Source organism: Rutidosis leptorrhynchoides, chromosome 1, assembly GCF_046630445.1.
Source record: "Rutidosis leptorrhynchoides isolate AG116_Rl617_1_P2 chromosome 1, CSIRO_AGI_Rlap_v1, whole genome shotgun sequence".
Taxonomy (NCBI): Eukaryota; Viridiplantae; Streptophyta; class Magnoliopsida; order Asterales; family Asteraceae; genus Rutidosis; species Rutidosis leptorrhynchoides.
The window spans coordinates 37,664,982-37,672,589 of record NC_092333.1 but is presented as its reverse complement, the minus strand read 5'-3'; positions in this window follow the sequence as shown (position 1 = coordinate 37,672,589).

Sequence of the window (7,608 nt, the reverse complement as noted above, 5' to 3'; positions counted from 1 at the left end):
CGAATGTGGAGTAAGACTTTTCCACACTTTAGATCCTGATTTCCATCCTCAATTGAGCAGTCTTTCATCTTTAGAATGTTACCCCACCAACCAGTGATTTGTTTGAATGTAGATTCGTTCCAACAAGTGATCGGAACACCGATAATGTTAACCCACATAAATTTCCCTGGACATCTGTAAGTGTTATTAATGATCTTCACGAATTTTCACCACTTGAAAATCATATGGTTCTAGTTGTTAACGATGTTTTCTGTTGTTTGTTTGAATTCACATACAATAAGGACATCCATTCCCCCCCCCCCAATATTTGAGTTGAAAGTTGGTCATTCCCTCAGCTTTACAAAGTTCTTCGAATTGAAACATTATATCTAGACTCAACACTTCACAAATAATCGAGTTACCCACCAGGTTGATATTTTTTTCCCTGACCTGGATTGTTCTTTCATCCCTGTAAATTTTGCTATCAGAGTGTTTACCACATTCTTCTTCTCGACCAATGTTTGAAGGTTGTTGTGGTTGTTCAACCCTCCGATTTTTAAGTTTGGATCGAAGATCTTCATTCTTTCTCTTGTTTAGCGAATCTCTTAAGTCTGCATTCCTTTTCTTATTTAGTGAGTCTCTTAAGTCTTCATTGTTACCTCTATATCTTTTTGCAACATCACTGAACCTACGATCATCACGAAATTTGTTGTTGAAGCTTCCAATATTTGGAATCGCCCTGCTTTTTGTTGTACAGTCACCATCTACAGGTTCTCTTTCATAAGCTTTAAAGATTTTAATTTGTGCTCCTTTGAAACTAATCTTTTCGAGTTCAGCAAGTAGGTTATCAGTGTTCCTGACGTTGCCAAATCTTGCAATTACGAATTTGTTGCCGTTTTTTAGTCGTTTCCCAGCCATGTATATGTCCCTTAAATCGCCGAACGGTTTGAAGGTCTTCCACAAATCTGCAATCGACCATGAATCCGGAAAATTGAAAAACATGAAAGAAGTCAATTGAGTTCCGAATAGCCATGCTAGTCGATCTTGAAGTCCGCCGTTGTATCTCCTTTGCTGCTGCCATGCTCTGCCGCCTGAAAGTCTCTCTCTCCTCACATTCTCTCTCCTCACACTCTCTCTCACACACCCCATGATAAAATTCAATTTAAATAATTTCCTTAATTAAAAAAGTGACACGTAAAATTATTTAAGTCAATTTAATTAAAAAAATGACACGTAGGATTATTTAATTAAGTTTAATTGATGAAATGACACGTAGAATTTATTGCACGCGCTTTATATAATGTATATAGAAGATTCAATATGGTGTCAAACGCAATGTTTATACTAGAAAAAATTACGCCATTGGTACCTGTGGTTTGTTAAAATTATCATGACAACACCTAAACTATTATTTTTGCGTGATTGGTACCTCTGACTAACTATAGTCAAATTATAACGGTTAACCCCTCACATGTGTCACGCATGTGAGGGTATATTCGTCCGTTTACATAAATGATAGTAAAATCTACAATTCACAAAAATTTATTTCAACAAATCAACGAAAAGAAGCACTCTGCATGCGATCAAATAGTACTCTTATCAATCATATCACATTTACAATTTACAAAAATTTATTTCAACAAATCAACAAATAATATGTTATAACGTATAAAAATTAAATCTCCCCAAAAAATCAACTCCTCAGGTCACCCGGTGGGTACTTGGGTCTTGTTAACTCGTCACAATAAACTAAAAACGAATTCATCGCATTCGAATTCGATACTCGACTCGATCCACATTTTAATGATTAATAATCCTAATGATAATCATGTCGGTTTAGATATCGATACAAATTCGCTGTAATGGGGAAGACAAGTGCACGACACTTTTAGAAATCAATCCATTATCGATTAATTTTGTGTATTATTAAATCATTCAATTTATATTTAACTAATCGCTTTTTTGGGTTTATTTAGAAAAGATAGAATTAAAGCATTCTGGTCGGAAGTTTGAGAAGAAGCTAGAGTTATATGCCACTAAGTATTGATTCAGTTTAAATGTACTCCTATGTATTTCTAACATGTGATTCATTGATACTGAAACTTAGATATCTTATTTGTTCTTTGCTATATTAATTAGTAATGAAGTAATGATGTTTATGTATTAGTAATTTCAGTTTGATTTAAGTTGGGCATTATTTCTTGAATCGAATTAGGAAACGTTTCTAATATAATTTGGGGGTTGATTTGCAGAGGTTAAAGATACAGTTGCTTTAGGTGCTCAAAAGGCAATCAAGAAGGTTTGTTTCTGTTTTCGTTGATTAAACTTGTTTATGTTATAATAATTGTAGCAAAAATGAATGTCATTCACCAACTTAATGGCAACCTTTAATATTTTCCTTTTTCACTATATGTATTTTGTACTATTGTGGTTGATGATAATCATGTCGGACAATTATACCCTCACATGCGTGGCACATGTGAGGGGTTAACCATTAAAATTTGATTGGAGTTAGTCAGAGTACCAACCACACAAGTTACACAAAATCTAGATACCAACTACGCAAGAAAAAAAGTTTAGGTGTTGTCATGATAATTTAAACAAACCACAAGTACCAACGCCGTAATTTTTTCTTTATACTATTACCTAGCTTACTAATATGTTACTAAAATATCTAAAATTTGTTTCAGTTCTTATCTCACGAACTTTCTACAGGACATTTCGTAATGAACATATTGGATAATTAAGATTCGAAGATATACGAAAAATATGCTCTCACTTATGGTTGTCAAAATTATTGGTGGATTTTAAATGTGGATAGCAAAATTATCGAACAAATTGATAATAGCTAATAGACTTTACCCGAACATGTTTACTATATAAATAAGGAATTATATATCGGGATGTCATCAAAGTTTATTGTTTTGTGTTTGTAGGTTATCGATATTTGAAAATGATTTTGTAGGCCACCCAAGTTTAATTATTCGTGTTTGTAGGTCACCTATATTTGAATATGATTCGTAGATCATCCAAATTCGTATGTTATTACATATATATATATATATATATATATATATATATATATATATATATATATATATATATATATATATATATATATATATATATATATATATATATATAAAATCCGACTAAAACTCTTTATAAAAAATTATAAATAAAACGTAAATATTCTTGTATTTAGTATGAACTAATCGTCATATAAAGTTAGATAGTGGATTCTCCGTGTTCGAACCAAGAGATTTATAAAATTTGAATGCTACCGAAGTAAATCGACTAGATTACATCTTTCATTACCATCAACCGTGACCACACCACAAGAACTCAATTGCGAAACCTCCGTCTTAAAAGAACCGAAATCCAAATTTACAAAAGGAGCGGCCTTGCCATGGATATTTACCGAATCAAAAACCGGTAAAAGCTACTAAAATATCAGTAAATAATAAATATTTATCAGTGTAACTATTTTAATAGATATACGCTTATTGGCTTATTTTCCATAATATTTGAAGTATTCTATAAATAAGTTAGTGCATCTAAACTAGCTATTATTCTATTGAATATATTATAATTAAAAATATAGTGAATATAATTTAGAAATACAGTAACTTTCAATTTAAATAATTTAATTTCAACTTCGATAATGATGACCCTTAGGGTTGTCATTAAGGGGTAACTTCCAACTAATTTCCCTTTACAATTCAAAACTTCCGTCCCTAATTTTTAACTGCTATACCCACTTCCAAAATTTCCCCAAAAAGTCAATGTCTCATTTCCCTTTTATTTATTAAATGAAAATAAAAGGTTTTAAATAACTTTCCAATTTTCCATCGTGTTACAGTTTTCTGTTTTTTAGGATTCAATTACAATTGAAACTTGTGCAGTATCGGTCATCTAGTATCTTTGTACCTCGTCATATTTATACGTAATTCTTCTCATAAAGTGAAGGGGTTTCTAACAGTACATGGATTAGGATCCTAATCCAAAAACAGAGATGATCATGTCATGATCAAAATAATATCTTTGACAAAATAACAATACTATAATAAGGGTGCCCAACAAGAACATATAAACTTGATAATAATTCTTTGAAACTGGTAGTTTAATCCTTCATCACGAGTCAAATCCTTTTTCATTTTCTCAAACATATTAAATGAAATATTACAAATGTCGACTACATTTTCCTTGTAGTCACACTTGGTTTTATAAAAATTAATTATAATTTTATAATTACAAATTAAAAGAATACAGAACGAACCTGAACAATGAAAAAAGTTGTGATGAAAATGGTGTTGAAGTGATGAGATAGTGGAGAATAGAGAGTTATTTAGAACCTTTTTTCTTTCATTAAACAAAAAAGGATGGAAATGAAACATTGACTTTTTGAGGAGGAATTTGACGTGGAAGTTACAGTTTTGAATTGTAAAGGGAAATTAGTTGGAAGTTACTTCTTAATGACAACCCTAAGAGTTGTCATTAGAAAATTTCAAAACTTAAAGGTATCATTTTTTTAAAGCATATTAGTCCTTACGATCATTCAAAACAAATTAATAACAAATTTAATTTAATTTAATGTATTTAATTATTTCAACGAAAAATGTATGTCTCATTTAAGATTTATTTTAAATGACGGTATTGGTTAGCTTCTTTATTCAAGTAATTTACATATTATGTGGATGTTTTTTTCTAAAGGTCTATGCCTCACATAATTAGTTTGATAATAAAAAAAAAAGAAAAAGAAACATAGTATGTATTCTAAAAAGGATGGCTATCATGTGGAGGCTTGGATCACTTAAATTAATAGACCGTTTTCCACTACATTGTTCATCGTCATTCACACTTAGGTTGCTTCATTCAAGGGGTGGAAAATTCGTTTCATATGATGAATGCAACGGAATAGGTACGAAGGTAGGTAAGCTTTGGAAGTTGATTGGCCGGCAATGATTTGAGCTTTGTGGATTGATAGATATATTTTGGTTCTTATTGATACATATGTGTTGAGCGGCGATTGTAGGTCGGTTAAAGTTTAAAGTATTTCAATGGTTAGTGATGGCAAGATGTGTGAAAATCTTCAAATTTACTTATGAATTAACCAAATTTATGGCTGCTATTGTGTTGATGACAAGCAAAATGGATTTTGTGTATGTTCTCTTGTTATAAGTATGAATGTATAAGGGTAGAATGCGTTTGTGTAATGTTTAAGGCCTTAGTGGCTTTTGTATCAAGTGGTTATGTATGGTGTAAAGTAACATTGGTTATTGTTTGTACTATTCATTCTTTCACAATTTTGTGAAACTTTGATATTTTTTTTTAATTTTTATTTTTTGTCAAAAAAACCAAAATTTATTTTTGCTATAGATTATTTATAAAACATATTATTATATTATATTATATTATATTATATTATATTATATTATATTATATTATATATACTAATTCCGATGATCTTTCTACTCTTCACAGGTGTACCTCTGTAATTTTACCCATCAGTCGCAACATACAAATTCCGATGATCTTTCTACTCTTCACAGGTGTACCTCTGTAATTTTACCCATCAGTCGCAACATACTAATTCTGATGAGCTTTCTACTGTTCACAGGTGTACCTCTGTAATTTTTACCCATCAGTCGCATGTTACAATCAACAGAGCGCATGTTACAACTATTAAACACCACCATAAACAAGTTACAACCAACATAACACATGTTACAACTATTAAATACCAACAACAAATTTGACAACCACATTCAACCACCACTGTCAACCATCTGCAACCACCACTACCGACCACCTGCAAAAACCACCGCTGGAAACATCAAACTCCGGCCACCTATACCGTTAATTTCAGGCCGAATTACTTGAGACATTTGACATTTTATTTTTTAACATTCAAACTTGAAAACCACATTCAACCACCACTATCAACCATCTGCAACCACCACTATCAACCACCTGCAACCACCGCCACCTGAAACATCAAACTCCGGCCACCGGCACCGTTAATCTCAGGCCGAATTAATCACAAGTAACAGTTATCTACCTTATTATCATATACTGATATACATATACATAAATACATAATTCGAAAACTTTTTTACAATTCGTCCAAACATACCAGATCTAATGGGGGTTCTTAGTAATGACACTAATGGGGATTTTTAGCAGCAAAAAAAGTGTGCCACCACTTTCGGCAACGAGCTTCAGTCGGAAAAAAGAAACAAAACGGAAACTCATATCTCTTGATGATGATTTTGTTGGTAACTACAACGACCCCGATCTGTAATCATGAGGCGGCGTCTTGGTGGTTATGACCGTAGTTGGTTTGTTGGTGAAGACGGCAACGATTGGTGGTTCCAGGCGGCAATTTGGACAGAAAACGACGGTGATTTGGTGTAAGCCGACGACAGAAAAGCATGATTTAGTCGATTGTCGTCGGTTTGATGGTGCTACATGCACAATATGGTGGTGATGGTGGCGGCCGCAGGGAGAGAGGGAGCATATATAGGGTTTTTTACTTTGTGTTGATTGAGGTGAAATGAAGTTACGGAGTCTTTGTTTTCATTTGTTATAGTTAGACAGTGGTACGGGCTGGGTTGAAGATGTGAGTTGCTTTTTGATGACTAGTGCGTGTGAGTTATTTGTGTAAAGTAGTGGTGGTGTGAGTTTATGGTGTAGGTTAGGACTTAGGAGCACTGTTGCAAAACACCCCGTCTCGAGCCGTCTCGACGCCCGTCTCGACGGTTTGGTGACTAGTCCGTCCCGTCTCGTAGAAAACCGTCTAATATGACAGTCAACGATCAAAATTCGGGTTAAAGTTGAAAAAAATCGAGTCAAAGTCGGTCAACATTCAGAAAAGGGAGAAAATCGATAAAAGCGGTAAAATATATCGTATTTTAGTTTGAATTTTTTGTATTAAATTAACGATGATAGCAATTATCGGTATAAATTAATTAATTAAAGTTTTTAGCTTTAAAATATGTATACATATAAGCATTTTTATACTTATATATTTAAAAGTCAACTTTGGTCAACGTCCGTCTCGACCCCCGTCTCGACCCCGTCTCGAACGTCTCGACCTTTTTAGGACCCGACCGTCTCGACCCCGTCTCACGTATTTTGCAACCTTACTTAGGAGTATTGTGATGATGTATAAAAATATAATTGGGTTAAGTATTAAAAAGGGATAAAAATAATATTTTTAAATTAAATAAAAAATAAAAACTTAGCAACAATGCCGTTGCTTCTTCCGTTACAGAGCAACGCATACCCAAGCAATTCCTCAAAAATGCTCCAAAGAATGCCCCAATAAATTGGCGTTCCTTGCTTGCCACCTAGGATTGACCACGCCTCCAATTCAAACCGCTACAACAAGTCTTAGTGTGCTTGACTTTAGTTTGAGCCCTTAGATAGTTACTACATCTCTTGCCTAACATGTTTACAAAATACCACACTGGCTCAATTTCGATTACAACATTTTTGAAATAGTATTTACTCCGTAATATGTTAGTAGATGCTATGTTATGTTTAAATGGTTACTTTAAGAATTTTAATTTGTTAATACGAATTTATTGTTATTATTATTTTTTTTAAAGGCAAACACACACACCA